The following is an 18747-nucleotide window of genomic DNA, read 5'->3' on the forward strand; positions in this document are numbered from 1 at the left end:
CCCACGATCCGGCACCCTCCCCCCCGCGATCCGGCACACCCCCCCCGCCGCTGCTTACTGTCATCTGGGCACCGACATGTCCTGTGCATTGGTGCCGGTGCCCAAAGATCGGCCTCCTCTTGCTGGGCCTTGAGCATCTGCACATGCTCAAGGCCTGCGAGTTCACGGAGAGAACGTGAACTCGCAGGCCTTGAGCATGCGCAAATGCTCAAGGCCCAGCAAGAAGAGAAGGCCGATCTTTGGGCACCGGCACCAATGCACAGGACATGTCGGTGCCCAGATGACAGTAAGCAGCGGCCGGGGGGGGTGCCCAATTGCGGCTGGGGGTTGCCCGATCGCGGCGAGGGGGTGCCAGATTGCGGGGCGAAGGGTGCCAGACCGCAGGGGGGGGAGGGTGCTGGATCGCAGGGGGGTCCTTCGGGGGGAGCAATGCCGGTTCTCGTGGGGGGGGGATGGGGGGAACGTATCAAAGCGAGTTTCCATTATTTCCTATGAGGAAACTCGCTTTGATAAACGAGCATTTTGGATTACGAGCATGCTGGATTATGCTCGTAATCCAAGGTACCACTGTACTTGAGTTAGTGGGTATTCCCAAGCCCTGCCAAGTAGAGATATCTTCTTCCAGTCTTGCAACCCAAAATCTCCAAGCTTTGCAGCTAATGGCAATATCCTCAAGCTGTCACTGCTTTAATGCATGCATGAATGCCAAGGGGGAGGGCAGGGAGGAGAGAAGGCAGCAGCTTTGCAATATTGTTGCCAGCTGCAGAACTAGGGAAGTTGGAGGGGGAGGAGGTGGCTGTCAGTTGGTGAGGCTTGGGGATCCCTACTAGCTACAGTAGGGGAGATATTCATTTTGAGGGAGCCTAAGCTCAAAGTGGGAGGCCCAAAAAAGCAGTAATATTTACCCTGATTAAATGATCCTCCATGTGTGCTGCTGACAGCTGATTCAGCATCCCCGCTCTGATAAGGCTCACCTCTGAAGAGGCTCACTGTAGCTGTAATAGAAGTGAATGGGATAATCAGGAGCGCACATCCCTGCTCATCAGAGTGGGGATGTGGAAGCCTGTGGCTGCTCCCACTGTCAGCAGTACACATGGAGGATTACTCAGTCAGGGTAAGCATTACTGCTTTTTTGGGTTCCTCTCCACAGTGTCCCTTTAATGAAGGTTTATTATTAGATACATACATCTTCTATATTAGTGATTGCAAATTTGGGACCTGCTCAACCTTTTTTTTTGCTCATCCGCTAGTGTTAGTGTTTGTGCGGCCCTCAGAAAAAAATTTTTTCAGTCAATGCAGCCCAGGGAAGCCAAAAGGTTGGACACCCCTGGCCTAGTGGTCTTTGAGCAATGGGACCCAGGTGAAACTCCCACTTTAACTCTTATTTCTGTACAAAAATGTGAGCCCTCCTGGAACAAAGAAATACCTACTATACCTGAATTTATAACCATAGCAACAAGGATTGAAAATAAGATTTCACTTAGTTTTCCAACCAATACTCACAGTTTCGGTTCTGTAATGCATTCATTAGATACTAAAGAGCATAATGGCACCAGCATTTCAATCAGATGCTGCCAGTACTTATTAACCAATCAAATTCTTACATATTGAATGCAGTGTTTTAACTCCAGGCATAAAAATGTGGCTTGTGATGTCCAAAAAAATGTAAGAATTTGATTGGTTAATAAGCTCACAGCACCATCTTGTTTTCTTTAGAATCTTTCGAATGGCCTGACTTTATAAGATACCTGCAAGCATGATGGTTATTGTAGTGGTGTACTGTTAGGTACAGTAGGTTTACATTTATTCCTGGAGGGATCACAGTGACATATAAAGGAATTAAGCATGGATTTGTACCTGGGTTCCATTGTTTAAAGTCCACTGCATTGACTACTAGGCTGCTCCTCTGTTCTGCAGAGATGTCTGTGTGGCTATTTTTATACAAATGATGACAGACATATGTTTTAATGTCTGTTTTTTTGGATGTTTCACTTTGGAAAATGGCTGTTCATTTTGGATGTTTTTAACGCAAGAACATCCTTCTCAGGTTTTTTCAAACAGGAAATCTCAACGTTTTTCCTGTTTAAAAATGGCTTTGAAATGAATGGGGTTTTTTTAATGTTATGAGCAGGGTGTCCCAATTCTGAGTGGATGTTCTTTCAAAAGTGCCCCTCATACTCTTCTTGTTTCCACCATCTCCATTGGGAAGCTGTTCCATGCATTCACCCCTCTTTCTGTAAAGAAATATCTTCTTAGATTACTCCAAGGGAAGCAACCTTCCTTGTCTCAGTGCTGACAGAAAACAATATACAGTACTAGTACAGCAAACTTGTGGCCTTTGTTTTTCCAAGTCACATTGATTGTCTAATTACTGAAATAAACTCCCAGAAAGGGAGGCTACAGAATTCAGTTATGAGCAGAAAAAATGGGGGGAGTGATGAATACAATCTCAAGCATCCTAAAAGTAAAGTCACAACAAGCAGTTAACACATTGTTTACCCTCAAACTTTAACACAGCCTGGACTATACTTATTAACAATAGATAAGAATCATACAGGGGGTGAAAGTGACATTTTTATTTTTTCTTCTTTCTTACAACCTACTATTCCAGAAGTAAAATTCCTCTCAGATAAGAAAGCAGAGATTATTTTTGCAGCAAATAGCGCTATAATCAGTTATTATCCAGAACAAACTAATAATCAAAGATGCTAGTTAACCTTTCATGCCCAAAGCATAGCTACATTCACAAAAATATCATATGACACACCATCCTCTGCAGAGAAAGCAGTGCGGACATAGAAGCAGTGCGGACAGTGCGGGTTAGAAGGTTTAAAGTGGGAAGATCAGGTGTAATCGATGAAGGCCATTCTTTTGCAATCCTTCTTATTTACTACACTGACCCTGATATACCTATCCTCATTCCCCTTCAGGCATGTCTCCATTCAGTTGCATGATGGCTCTCAATACAACGCCTTGTTCTCAATGCAGTCAAAACTGTGGCTTGTTGGTTCACAGTATGTCCCACTACTCCAACTCAGCCTCTTGTTTTTTAGAACTCCTCTATCACAATGGTGGAATCATTTCTTCATCTCAGAATAACTCTCACCTCACCTTTGTGCCACATATTTTGTCACTTGTAAAATCTGGTTTCAGTATCCTTAGACAACTTCGCACTATCAGACCATATTTAGTGATTCCTTTCATGGCTTACTTAATCTCTCCTCATTTCCAGACTTGATTACTGTAACATTATCTATTCTAGTGTTTCTCAATCCTCACTTAAGAAACTTCAATCATTGCAAAATATGAGGGTAAATCAAAAGGTAAAGGCAAATACATTTAACGGCTTTAATTGAAGTAACTGTGAGCAATTGAACATATCACTTTTTCACATAGTCCCCATGCAAGACGACACATTTGTTGTATCATGCAACTAGCTTCTGCATTCCTGCAGAGAAGTTTTTTGGCTGCTCCCAAAGCCAGATGAGCACCACTTCATCATTAGAGGTGAATCTGCGAACTCGCAGTGTCTCCTTCAGTGGACCGAAGATGTGATAATCGTTAGGCGCCAGAACCAGGCTGTAAAGAGGATGTGGAAGACTTTTGAACCCAAGCTGTTGCATTGTATTTTCTGTCACTGCTGCTGTATGAGGACGCGCATTGTCATGGAGCAGAAAGACTGTTTTGGACCACATTCCTCTTCTTTTGCTACAAATTGCAGGCTTCATTTCACAGCAATGCACAATAATTTTCACTGTTCACTGTTTGCCTATGCACTTGGAAATATGCTAGAAAAGGCCCCTTCATGTCCCAAAAGAAAGGTTAACATTATTTTCTTGGAGGAGGGTTGACATTTGAATTTCTTCTTTGCTGGAGAAGACAGATGTCTCCACTCCATACTTTGTCTTTTGTTCTCTGGGCTGTAGTAATGGACCCATGTCTCACCAGTGACAATTCTCTCCAGAATAGAGTTGCGTGGGGACAGAAATCCCACCCATCCCCATCAGGATCCTCTCCGTCCCCACCCATCCCCACAAGGAATTACCTCCATCCCCGCCCATCCCCATAAAAAAGCAGCAATTACTTCTGACAGGATAATCAATTCCACAGTTTCTTTTGTGTTTGCGCTGCTGTTTTCCTTGTGGAATCTCTTTGGTGGAACCCCTTTTTTGTTTTCTGTTCAGATAATTAACTTATAAACCCCCCTCTTTGACTAAGGCTGACGTGTCCATTATATTATAGGGATGAACCCTGCTTCCAAAGCCTTCCATCCCCGTGGGAGTCCCGTTGGCTAGAGGGGGGTCCCTGTGGGAGTCTCGTTGGCTAGAGGGAGTCCCCGTGGGAGTCCCGTGGGTTAGGGGGGATTCCCACGATCCCCGTTCCCATGCAGACCTCTACTCCAGAATACTCAGCTCTTCATACTGTCTCAGGAACTGGGTCACAACCTCCACACATTGTTGCTTGAGCAGATCAGTAAGCTGTTTGGGAACCCATCATGTACAGACTTTCCTGTATCTGGTTATAAAATAAATTGGAGTAAGTCAGAGGTTCTTCCTTTAAATGTTCATTGTCAAAAGGGTTTATTTGGTTCATTCCCTTTTCTTTGGAAGGAAGAAGAGATTAAGTACTTAGGAATTTGGACTCATAATACATTGGATGAGTCAATTAAAATTAACGAAAAAAAATTGTTGTTGAAGGTTATGGAAATGTGTGAGCAATGGTACCCTTTACATTTGTCTTGGTGGGCAGAGTCCATACAGTTAAAATGATTTTGCCTGTAGTTTGTTACCAAATGGGAATGTTGCCAATATATTTTCAGAGGTCCTTTTATATAAAGTTAAATAGTATTCTCACTAAATTTATTTGGCTACAGAAAAAAGCAAGAATTGCTCTAGTATCTTTACAAAAATCAATTGCGGAGGGTGGGGTAAATTTTCCAAATTTCTATAGGTATCATCAAGCCTATATTATGCGACAGGGTATGTATTGGATCCTCCCCGAGCTCATGGAAACTCTGCCTGATTGGTTATGGTTGGAATGGAAACTCCTGTCGCCACTGAGATTATGTCATGTTATGAGTATCAAAATGCCTAGATTATATAAGGACAATAGAATTTTATTAGATACTTGGGAAACTAAAATTTGTAATTTAACACCTATTCCTATATATAAATTTACGTCTCAGACTATTTGGTTGAACTCCAAGATTAAAATTGGCAGATTTAACGTCATCTGGAAATATTGGATGATAGGAGGCATACACACTTTAGATGATGTTATTTCTGATGGTAAGCTGCTTGATTTTTCACAATTGCAACACAAATTTGGTCTTAATAAATCACAAAATTATAGATGGTTGCAGTTGAAGCAAGCCATTCAGGAATGGAAAAATTTGGTGGTTCAAATTAGCTTGCCGGTCTTATGTTTTCAGGTGGACTTCCTAGGTCACCAGGCCGCTCAGTGGTATAAATTAATATCTGGATTTTTGAATAAGAAACCAAAAAATGATCTGCGTGACATTTGGAGCATTGAGATTAAGCATCAAATTACTGCATCTCAATGACCACGAATTTGGTCTTGGAGGTTGAGATGTACAATGTCTGCATCTATGAGACAAACATGGGTTTTCTTATTACATAGAGTATTTTGGACCCCAGTTCATTTGCACAGAATAGATAGTTCCAAATCTAATAGATGCTGGCATTGTCATCTGGAAGTTGGGACGTTAGATCATTAACTATATTATTGTCCTTTGATACTAAAATTCTGGAGATCAATTTGGGATCAGGTTAATAATTTATTAGAAAATCCAGTGGTATTATCATATGATACCATTTTATTTGGAACATCTATGAGGGCAAAAAGTCAAATTTCGGCAAAAAATAACAAACTTTTGTTTATAATGATGGGAGTTGCCATGCAGCTTATTTTAAAGAATTGGAAAAATTGGGATAGATTAAATTATTCATTCTGGTGGGAATCCCTATGTTACATCTTTAAAATGGAAAAGTATATGGCCATTCACAAAGGATATTATAAAAATTTTATGGAAGTTTGGGAACCATTAACTAAATATTGTAAAGATTGATTTATTTGTATAACTGAGGAAAACATGCACATCTGGGGAGGGGGGGGGGGTATGTTTTGGCATTTGTTAAGAATTATAGAAGGGTTGATTATAAGTATTTTTATGAGGTGTTGAATAATTGGAAAGTGGGTGGGAGAAAATAAGTCTTGTATTTATTCTTTTAAGTATATTGTGCTGTAATGATAATATTTTATGTAAATGCATCATCTTTTGTGCACAATTGAAGTTTTAAAAATGAATAAAAAATAAAAAAAGACTTTCCTGTATCCCAAGTCATCATGCATTATGGCAAATGCTGATCCATAACTGATGTCCAAATTTGCAGCCAATTGAGACACTTATCTGTTGGTCTTCTCTAATCAAGGCATTCACCCTGTCAATGTGCTCTTGTGTGCACGATCTTGATAGGAGACCAGAATGACCTTCGTCAGTTACACTTGGTCTTTCTGCTTTAAACCTTTTTACCCATTCATAAACCTTTTGTTGATTCATGGTGCTATGTCCATACTGAGTCAATATCCGATGATGAATTTCCACAGGTGTCACTCCCTCTGCCCAAAGAAAGCGCACTGCTGCATGTTGTTCTTCGATGGTGCAATCTTGCAATGTAGCATCCATGTTTCTGACCTCATGGCTGCCACACGACTAAAGGCTGAGCTATCTAACAGGCAATGTATGAGTACTTATGTTGCATTTCACTAGCTCTGTTTTGGTTATCACATAATTTAACAATTGCCTTTCATTTTTGATTCATCTTCGTATTTATACACCCCTTATAGCCTAAGCAGATTCCATTCAAGTACTCAAGTATTTCTCCCTATCTGTCCCAGTGGGCTCACAATCTGGCTAATATAGCTGGGGCAATGGAGTGTTATGTGACTTGCCCAGGGTCACAAGGAGCAGCGCTGGGCTTGAACCTGCAACCTGCAGACAAACTATTATTAGACATTCCTTCTTTTCATCAGATAAGGCTTTTGGAATACTGAGCCTCCATCTTTTATGTAGAAGGTGCTTTTTCTTTGGAGCGCTTTACCACTGAATTTGCATAAAATTACTTCAACACTGTGATTAAGAACATGTTTAAAAGCACATCTTTGCTGGTATGTAATACATTTTCAGACATATCTGCTGCACTAAATTTTGAATTCAAATGCATTTACCTATTTTAGGATGATTTGGGAGTTTATCATTGTTTCTAAATGCTGTATTGGTCTGAATTTATCACTGCTACTTATGTATTGTTTTGATTATTTGTGATATTTTGGAAATGCCTTATAGAGATTGGTTTTTATTGTATGTGAACAGCCTAGAACCATAAGATAGTGTGATCTATAAATTTTTTAAATAAATAAATGTCAGTTATACAGGTTTAGCAAATACAAATAAAGAATAAAAATCCATCTGTCTCATTCTCAAATGTTAGAACAAAGGAATACAGGGGATGGCTATATACTTAGAAAAAAACACTCACACAGCATGCAGATAACCGCTTGCTGGTTTTATTTTTTCAGTCATCAAATAAATTACAGTGAGAGAGAAATGTCTTTTCTGGATATACTGATTAAATATGACAAAGAATATTTTATATTGTATGAAAACTGATGATAGTAAGTTTTTATTATACCAGTTTCCACAATAGGCACTAAAAAAAGCCTTGTCATACAGTCAGATTTTGTGAGCAAAGAGATTATGCTGTGATTATGCAAATTTTAGATAGCAATCAGAAATTATGAGTAATAGGCTTATAGGTTACATGCAACAATGTATCATAGATGGATATGAGAGAGCTAAATATACTGATAAAAGGTCACTGTTAAAATCAAATAATGGAGAACATGATGAGAGTAGCATGTACTCTGCCTTTCAACAATTTATCAAAAGATACAGTTATCTTGAAAAACCCTGGCATGTTATTCAGAGTTTAGAAATAAATTTTTTGAAGAGAAATTTGCTAGTGGCATATAAAAGAGAAAGGAATATGACAGACATGTTGGCTCCTTCAGCTTTCCCTAGACTTACCAATCAGGTCAGAGAATTACTCAAGGAACATAACATATGTAGATCTGGTTCCAAGTGTCATGTAAATCTTGAAATCAGGCATACTCACAAACTGTGATAGAAGTTTATGAATTCAAACAATTTTCTAATTGCAAGTGTGAGAACGGAGAAATTAGATCTTACCTGATAATTGTATTTTCTTTGGTCCCACCAGACCAGTCCAGCATCTGTGGGTTTCCAACCTTGCGGGTACATTAAAGCCCAATTCTAAATCCATTGATGAGACTACCATAGACTGGCCCACTGAGGTAAGAGCCCTCTATGAAGGCCTAGCACCAATCAAAGAGATCAAATACTATCCCCACAAACTCTCCTCCCCTTGGTTTACCAACAACTTAAGAACCAAGAAAAGAGGACTAAGAAAAGCAGAAAGAAAATAGTACATATCCAGACTTAACAGTGACAGGTCCAGCTGGAAGAACCTGCATAAAGAATATACACAAGCTACCCTGGACGTTAAAATGATATTCTACTCCCAACAACTACTAAAGACCCCCAATAGATCAAAAAGCCTTTTTAAACTAACAAAAGATATTCAAAACATAGCAAGGAAACAGCCAAAGCCTAAACATCGAACTCGACAGCAAAACACTCTCAGACTACCACTTCACTGACAAAGCAGACAAAATACGGTCTCATCTAGAGTCTACCACACTACCAACATCAACTCCCCACAACCCAGACAGGATACTTAATTCTACAACTGGGAATCTAACTCATTTTGAAACTATCTCCCGTGATGATCTCACCAAGATACTGGACTCTATTCATACTTCTGGCTCCATCCTAGATCCCTGCCCACCACACTTCTTAGTGGCTGCGAAAGATGCCTTTGTAAACTCTATCCTTCTTCTCATCAACAACTCTACATTCAGGCACAGTGCACACAAACTGGAAATCAGCAATCAGACCAATCCTAAAAAATCCCCACACACTTGACCCTAGCATGTCCAGCAACTTTAGACCTACAATCCAACTTACACTTTATCTCCAAGATCCTGGAAAACCAGTGCTAAACCAATTATACTCCTTCATCGACAAACACAGAACCCTATCCACTTTCCAATTGGGATTCAGGAAATTCCACAGCACTGAAATCATCCTTCTCGACATCAACAATTGCTGGAAACTCATGGATAAAGGTAATAGTATCTTTCTAGTGCTACTGGATCTCAGCGCAGCCTTTGACACCATTGACCATCCACTCATCATTACATGACTCTCTGAAATTGGCATTCAAGACACTGCATTATGCTGGTTCACTTCCTGAGTAATAGATTTCAAAGCATACTACTCAATGCGGCCCCGTCAAAACCAAAAACAATCAAATATGGTGTCTCCAGGGGGTTCTACTATCCATTTATCATCCCTATCTTAGATATAGCCCACAAATACCAAATCCAGATTCACTCCATTGCTGATTACATCCAACTGCATCTACCGCTGGGAGAAATCCATTACTCCCAGATCACAAAACTCATAACTGCATCTCGGAAATAAAAAACTGGATGTCCACCAACAAATTGCAACTGAATGCCTCCAAAACAGAACTCCTTTGGATCCACAAAGGGCACTGCATCCAAACCCACCCCTCTCTAATCTTGGAATCAACTACCATAACTGCAAAGGACCAAGCACGCAGCTTAGGGAAACTCCTTAACTCCAACCTATCACTTTCCAACCATATCTCTCAGGGAAACTCCTTAACTCCAACCTATCACTTTCCAACCATATCTCTCAGGTGGTCTCTTCCTCATTCCACTACCTGTGACAACTCTGAAAAATAAGGAACTACTTCTTGGAATCTAACTTCACCCAACTTTTCTATGCCTTCATCCTCTCCTGAATGGACTATTGCAATGTGCTATTCAATGGTCTCACAGCAAAGAATATACAGCATCTCCAAAGTGTACAAAACACAGCAATCAGGCATCCAAAGAACCTTCATGCCCATGACTCTGTCTCCCAGGCTCTATCATCAGCCCACTGGCTACCCATAGCTAAACGCTGCGTCTTTAAGGGCTTGATGCTAGCATATAAATCCCTGCACAACATGGTGCCAGGTTACATGTCAACTAAACTTCCTCCATACATGCTGAAAAGACCACTCCACTCCCTTCAAACATCCCCTGGTTGTGCCCTTCAACTACAGAATGCCAGACGATGATCCTACTCCCATTTCTTACCAAGCTATTGGGATCAACTGCCCCCACAAATCAGATCCCTCAAAGGGCTCCTGAACTTTAGGAAAGCAATAAAAATTTACCTTTTCACCTAATCCCTTGCCTATTGCCGTATGAGTACAAAAAAAAAATGTATATTGGAACTAGATCCTCTGTATATATCAAGTTAAGATGAATACATTGGATTGTAAGTATGGCAAATTGTAACTCGTTTTGACTGTATATTATATATGTTAACCTGTAACCTGTTCTGAGCTCATTGGGGAGAACAGGATAGAAAATGAATTACATAAATAAATAAATGTTGACCAATGGATGGAGATAGAGACGTAAAAGAGTTTTATGGTGCTTTGCCCAATAAAGGCACTGTATAGTGTGAATTCATCAGTATTTTTCATGACAAAACAATGGATCTCAAGAATTCTTTGTCTTGTGAATCAAATCTTTAATAGTTCACATCTCATCCTATAAGAAAACCCTACAAGGGTAAAGGGAGAGCAAATGTTATGGGACTTCTAAGTACTCCCCAAGATGTTCTTCTCTTTAGTATGCTTTATATTTTATGTGCAGAGGAAGGGCTAGGTCCTGCCTAACTAGGGTCAATGATTTGTAAGGTATAACATAAGATATAGTAGGGAAGGAATATGGCTGGTTTGTTGAGACTAAAGGAAAAAAAACTAGCAGGTAAGATCTAATTTCTCCTTCCATAGCATTTTCATCAGATCAGTCCAAAACCTGTGGGATATAACAAAGCAATCCTTCATATGAGTTTCCTAATACCTAGCATAAGAGCGCAAGTTCAAAACACAGATGGAAATTTCCTTGCCATATTTCATTCAATGTAGATTCCCACAAGAACCCAAAAAGGACCACACTGTCACTAAGTATCCCTCAAGGAGAGATATGTAGCCTAACTTGTTCCAAAGACCAGAACCGCTCTTGCAGAGAAAGTGCTCACAGGTTTGGGAAGCTGCTCGCTCCTGACATATAAGAAAACTAAATAACTTCATCAAGATCAACAAGAAATGGTTGGATTAGAAGCAAATTAATGTACATAACTTCTAAGAAAAACAAAAGTCTGACTGGCTTCCATATGATTAAAAATCTCTGAGAAGAATAACAGCCCTCTATGAATAGGAAACAGTGCCCATTCTAATGCCTTTTAGTATTCTTCAGAAAGGAGAGAGAAACAAAACTGAAATGGAGAACACCACCACATTAGACAGAAGAAACTTTCTCAATGAACTCCAGAAGATAGTTGACAAAGTTATTTTATTAAAACAGCTTAGATCTTAGGCGGTATATAAATTTTTAAACAAAAAAAATAAAATAAAGTTGCTCAGAAGAGAATCAAAAAGAAAATTTTCAGTTTCACTCCGAGCAAATAACTCATTTCAGAAATGAAAAAAAAAAGACCCAGAAGAGAAATATAACACTTCCTGATGGTGAAAGAAGAGCTTCCAATTATGGATGGAACTAAATATGAGCTGCTGATTACTTCCTCAAAACTTTAAGAAAGTCTTTGCAAAGCTCAAGATGAAGAGCAGTTGAATCAAAAGCAAACTAGTGCCAGAAAGCATTAACGCATAGCAGCAGCTGGAAGGAATGCTGTGGTGGCATGGAATTACAACAGGTGCCAACTTGTCCAGATGGAGAGCAGCTTTCCAGCTCCTCATGACTCAAGGGAAGGGAAAGGCAATAGAAGTTAACACAATGATAGGAAGAGAACTTTGTGCTCAAGAAAATGTATAATATAAACAAAACAGAGAAAGAGTCAAAGTAAATCAATTTAAGCAAGGTGTTTGAACTGCAAATGAAAAAGAACAGAGAAATAAAGACCTCAGACTCAATATTTATTTATTTATTTATTTAATTTGATTTCTATCCCGTCCTCCCAGTAGCTCAGAACGGGTTACAAGCAAACATTCATAGTGGAATACATCTGGACAATATAAAGACTATACAGCAACTTAAGTATAGGTTAAGAATGGAGAAGTGGTGCAGGAGGAAGGGGGAATTTTAGGTGGTGATGGGGGTTGATTGCAGTTGGAATTTTAGTTGAAGAGGAGGGTCTTTACAGCTTTCCAGAAGGTCATCAATGAGTTCTGTAATCTGATTTGAGGGGGGAGTTGGTTCCAGAGGTGGGAGATGAAGTGGCTGTAGGAGCGTTTGCGGGTAGTTTCTGACAGGAGAGACCTTCCGGGGGATGCACAGGCGTTTCTCTGTTTCAGAGCGGAGGAGGCGGGTGGGGATGTATAGGGTTAGCTTGGATCCTATGTAGGCTAGGGTGGTGGCGTAAATTCTTTCATGCACAATTACCAGGGCCTTGAATGTGCAGTGTTGGTTGATCGGAAGCCAGTGCTCTGTGCGGAGGGCTTGGGAGATGGGGGTCGTGGTAGTTGAGGCTGTGTAGGAGATGGATTGCTGCTTTTTGTACACGCTGGAGGCGTTTGAGATCTTTTTTGGCCACTCTGTTAAATAGGGAGTTGCAGTAATCCATGCTGGAGAGAACATAGGCGTAGAGGAGTTGGGCTAGGTCTGGTTTGGAGATGTAGGGTTTGATCCATTTCAGTTGGCGGAGGTAGTAGAAGGAGGTGGAAACTACTTGAGATATGTGGGAACAAAAATGGAAGAGAATTAATGTGAGTGGAATTGGGGGGGGGGTAACTAATTTCTTCAGCTAAATAAGTTTACTTTGGTGTTCAGAAGCCAGGCCATTAAAAATGGATATATTTACAGTATAGGATCCCTAGAATAGAGATTCCCAAACTTTTTAATGTCTCCTTTTTATTTTTACCTATCTTCCTCTTTCTTTCACCCCTTCCAGTATCCACTTTCCTCATATGTTCTTAAGATAAGCCATGCTATGTCAAGCCATGTTCCTTGGGCAGTCTGCATCACAAGTAGCTGGCAAATACCAGGGTAGATCATATTTTTCACAGTTGATCTGAAACAATGTGATGGCTTTTATTGGTCTTTTCATTCCGTTCTGTTCTCCATACTCTCTCTCTTGTTTGTTCTCCTCTGCTTGGGCTATCGGTCCCAATCCTAAACTCTTTAAACTCTTACCCCACTGGTTCAAATTGCCACCTTTCTAATCTTATTCCTATTCCTTCTCTCTTTCTCATGTAGCTTGTGAAAAGTCTTTTGTCTCCAACAAGTTTGCCTACATTCATCTTTCTCTCTCATACTTACCAACTTCCAGAGCAATGAACTACTCCTACTAAAAAGAAAATGCAGACAACTAGAAAGAAAATGGAGGAAAAACAGTCAAGATTCCACAATCATGATATAACAATTACAAACAATACAAAACACAGCCCTAAGACTGGTCTACTCACTGAAGAAATACGACCATATCATAGAGGCATACCACGGCTCACATTGGCTCCAAATACAAGTGAGAATTCACTTCAAATTTTACTGCCTGCTATTTAAAGTAATAAATGGAGACAGCCCAGCCTATTGGAACAATCGACTAGTTCAATCCTCCTCAACCAGACATAGAAGAACTCACGCACCATTCACACACCCTCCAACCAAAAACATCAAAAGAAAAAAACTGTACGACAACCTCCTAGCCACTCAAGCTGCAACACTTGACCCCCAACTCTACAACCTATTGACCTCTACCACAGACTACAAAACCTTCAAAAAAGAAATAAAAACCCTTCTATTAAAAAAAACACATAAAACCGAACTAACACAATCAGAAATGTCCCAAGCATCACTTGCAACTACACCATATGTACTTCTAATGTCATGACAATTCAGAAATAATTTATGTTATGTTATGTTTGGAATAATGATTACATATATGAGGTTCAATAAAAGAAAATTTTCACTGCCTGTTTCTATTCTGACCGTTTATTCCGTTTCATGGTTATTACTAAAAATATTTTTTTACATGGGGGGGGGTGTCAAAAAAATGATGGGCCCCGGGAGCCACATACCCTAGGTACGCCACTGCTCCCAAGGGATCGAAATCTGAGCCCCCAAACTTTTAGTGCCTTTGAAAGCAGACTCTCAACCTCAAGAGTCTGCACTTTCCCACAGCCAGATCCTCTGCAGCACCGAAAAAGACATGAAAATGGTTAGCAAAAAGCCAAATTTAAATTTAAAAAAGCACAAGCAGGAAAGAAAACTGAGGAATTTAAGGACAGCCCAGAAGGATGAGAGGTGAAGCAACAGAATGCTAACGAAGCTCCCTACAAGAATTCTCACGAGAAGGGGTTGACTACTCACAGGTTCAGGAATGTAGTGTCTGTCACACTAGAATGTTACATTATGTTTTTTTATGAAGCTCTTCATAGATCATCATCTATATGCAATTACAACAAGAATTTTTGTTTCTTGGATTTTTTTAAATGTTTGATGTTAATCAGACCATATTATGGCTTCTAACATTTCTTGGGGGCCGTTTTACCAAACTGTGGTGAAAACTGGCCTTAGCACATCCTTACACAGGTCATTCCAGCTCGCTAAAGTCATTTTTACTGCAAGGGTAAAAGGGACAATTTTTCAATTTTCTATATTAATGGCCATGAACTAATTTTCCCATTTGTGTGAGCCCCTACATGGTAAGGGCTCATGCACTAACCACATGCTAATCTGTTAATGTATGGCAATATACCTATGCTGATTAGTGTAAAGCATGCTCGCTTTCCACCCCCAGACCTACCCATAGCATGGGTAACAAGTGCCGATCCCAAAATGACTGCAGGAAACCTAAACATTCCCCATGGTAAGGCATTTCTTTATTACTCTTCTAATTGTCATTTTTCCTGGTACTTTAGTTAGATTGTGAGCCTTCGGGACAGTAAGGGAATTTCTAAGTATCTATCTTACTTATAATTTTAATGCACCAATATATTCATTGTAACCCGTTCTGGGCTCTTTTGGGAGGACGGGCTAAAAAATTGAATAAATAAATAAATAAATAAATAAATTTTTAGCTGTGGAAATGGCACATTAATACACTTCCCCCTCCCCATTCGTGGTTTCGGCAATCGCGATTTCACATATTTGCGATTTTTGGGGGAGGAGGAAAAAAGAAAAAAAAAACATCGTTAAGTCTTCCCCCCGGCATCCCGGCATTACCTGGTGGTCTAGCGGGCTTTCGGGGCAGGAGCAATCTTCCTACGCTCTTGCCCCGTGCAGATCGCCATTAGGAAATAGCTGTAGGGAGTTCCCGTCGTAGTCTCGAGAGACTATGGGAACTCACAGCAGCCATTTCCTAATGGCGATCTGCACGGGGTAGGAGCGTAGGAAGACCGCTCTTGCCCCGAAAGCCCGCTAGACCACCAGGTAAGACCGGGAAGGCGGGAGGGAGGCGGGGGTGGGTCAGAGCCGGATATTCGCAGTTTTTCGCCATTCGTGGTCCGGCTCTGCCCCTATCCCCCGCAAATCCGGAGGGAGAAGTGTAAACCCCTTGCAGGCTCATTTTCAAAAAAGATAGACATCTAAAAGAAAGCATAAACTGAAACTTAAACGTCTTACTAGTCAAAACATCAAAGTGGATATTCTCAAACCTGACTTTCCAGATGTCTTTCTGGTTGTTTTGTCTCCAGTGCCTCTAAATCTTAAGAGGCTGTGTTAGAGGCATGTTTAGGGCGGGTTTAGGACTTGGACATCCTGCAGAGATAATCAAACCTTTAACAAAATGTCCAGGGTTTTTTTTTAGACGTTTGGAGCTAGACCTGTTTTAAAAAGGAATAAGAGTCAAAAAGGTGCCCAAACTGACCAGATGACCACTGGAAAGGTAAAAGCATGACCCCCCTTACTCCCCCAATGGTCACCGACCTCCTCCCACCATCCAAAGATGTGCAAACAACAGTACATTCTACTATGTATGTGTATTACATAGGGATGCTGAAAGATTCTCAGCCCAACCAAACAACTTCCTAAATTCTGAGCGTTATTTTGCTACTGTAGCTGAAAAGAGAGTTATCTTATTTCATTAAGTGCCAATCTGCAGAAACAAACTTCTATGTTTTGACATTGTTTCAGATCATTGATTGAACCATATCCACGTCATTCTCTTCTTGGTTGGGCTGAGAACTTTTCAGCACCCCCTTGTACAGCTTCAGATTTTCACTAGTCATCTGAGCCCAAGATAGCAGAGCAGAGGGGCACCCTAAGGGGTACTTCAGTGAATGTCACATTTCAAAGTCCCAGGTCAGATGTTACTATAACTTGTTTATTTTGTACGGTGAGCCCTCCAAAACCTACATAAAGATGACACCTGGTGTACAGTTGGATACAGTAAGTTCTAGGTGGGTTTTGGAGGGCTTACCATACAATGTAAGCAGTTTATAGTGACATGTGGACCTGGGACTTTGAAATGTGATATCCACTGCAGTACCCCCTAGAGTGCTCATCTGCTGTGCTCAGTTCTCAGTGAACAGTTTGCAAAGAATGCTGGCTGCTTTGACATCTGAACAGCTTTCTTTTGTGCGTTTTTCACATGGACATCTTTATATTTGAGGATGGCCAAAAAAGATAGACATACTAAGGGCCAAAATGTCTACATAAGTCATTAAAAAAAAAAAAAAGGTAGATGTCTTGCTGTTTTAGAAATGGACGTTTTCTCTACTGAATCTCTGGACATCTTTCCCAAAACATCCAAACTCAGACTTAGGGCTCTTTTTACTAAGGTGCGCTAGCATTTTTAGCGTACGCAGCAGATTAGCACGTGCTAACCCTGCGCTACGCAGCTAGAACTAACGCCAGCTCAATGCTGGCGTTAGCATCTACTGCACGCGCTATTCTGTGCATTAATGCCCTAATGCAGCTTAGTAAAAGGAGCCCTTAGTCATCCACTTGAAAATGCCCCTCCACATCTAATCAATTTATTTTATATGCAACCTTCGGTGCTTTACTAATAAAACAATATGTAAAGGTTTCCTAAGGAGTTGTTTTAGTATTTTTCAAAGTGCAGCACACAAGTCATGCTACCGGTTTGAGGCATATAAACTAGAGGTCTGCATGGGAACGGGGATCGCGGGAATACCGCAGGTCCCTGCGGAAATCCCCCCTAATCCACGGGACTCCCACGGGGAGCCCCCTCTGGCCAACGGGACTCCCACGGGAATGGAGGCTTTGGAAGCAGGGTTCCTTCATATAATATAATGGACACGTCAGCCTTAGTAAAAGAGGGGGTTTATAAGTTAATTACCTGAACAGAAAACAAAAAAAGGGTTCCACCAAAGAGATTCCACAAGGAAAACAGCAACGCAAACAGAAAAAAAACTGTGGAATTGATGATCCTGTCAGAAGTAATTGCTGCTTTTTATGGGGACGGACGGGGATGGAGGTAATTCCTTGTGGGGATGGGTGGGGACGGAGAGGATCCTGGCGGGGACGGGTGGGATTTCTGTCCCTGCACAACTTTCTAATATAAACCCGATTAATTTTCAAGCAAAGTTGTTTACTGCAACGCTGTGCTCTTTTGAGAGGACATTTTGGTACGTTTTGCTGACCTTTAATTTGTTCCGATAGTTTCTTCATTCAGGGCTTATTTTACAAAGGTGCGCTAGCGTTTTTTAGCGCACGCATTGGATTAGCACGCGCTATAGCATGTGCTACCCGAAAAACTACCACCTGCTCAAGAGGAGGCGGTAGTGGCTAGTGTGCACAGCATTTTAGCACGCGTTATTCCGCGCATTAAGGCCATAACGCACCTTTGTAAAAGGAGCCCTCAGCTGAAATGCAGATTGATAATTCTTTACTAATACAACCACTTTGTCTTTTAGAATTATCCTGTTACCTGTATTTTGGGTTTATTGATTCTTCTTTTAACCACTCACTGGGTACATTTTCAATACATTAGCTTTGTGCCATTTATACCTTTCATTCATACATGGATTTTTATGTATTTATGTCTTTTAGTCATTTATCATGCCAAAAAGTTTAGTTATTTATATGTAAATTTATATATACATTATTTATTGATTTTTTGGGACACTTTAATCTTTTCCTATCGTAATAAATTTTACGTTACGCTGGTTCCAATCGTAATTATTTTAGCAAAGTTTTGTATTATTCACCGTTATCATTTACGGCTATTGTAAACATAATGTAAATAAGTCATAAGTCTGTAAATTCAAATATTTTGTGTTCCTGTCGTGTACTGTATGTCCCATGCCATGGGACATACGATGGCAATGACATTTTTGGAATGTCCTGTCATCCGGGACACACGATAGGAAAAGGTTAAGGTAGCTAGCTCAAGAGCTATTGTACCTAACATTCCTTTTTTTCTTCTTTTTTTGATTTTATTAATTTGTTATTAATTCATTTTAACAGTGTTATTCCTCTGGTGCAGGCCTCATGCGAGCATAACATGGCTGTGTTGGGTTTCGACTTTTAGTTCATTTCAAAGTGCTGCAAATAGTATAATAAGTGATTTAAAGGTTT

At 40.4% G+C, this 18747-nt stretch overlaps 1 protein-coding gene across 1 annotated transcript in view; it reads right to left on the reverse strand.

Annotated features, from left to right (window-relative positions):
* DNAJC4 (DnaJ heat shock protein family (Hsp40) member C4) overlaps positions 1-18747 on the reverse strand; it is a 338056-nt gene that overhangs the window by 119695 nt on the left and 199614 nt on the right. The gene's annotated exons all lie outside the window — the stretch shown is intronic.

The sequence above is a fragment of the Geotrypetes seraphini genome, chromosome 8, assembly GCF_902459505.1.
Source record: "Geotrypetes seraphini chromosome 8, aGeoSer1.1, whole genome shotgun sequence".
NCBI lineage: Eukaryota > Metazoa > Chordata > Amphibia > Gymnophiona > Dermophiidae > Geotrypetes > Geotrypetes seraphini.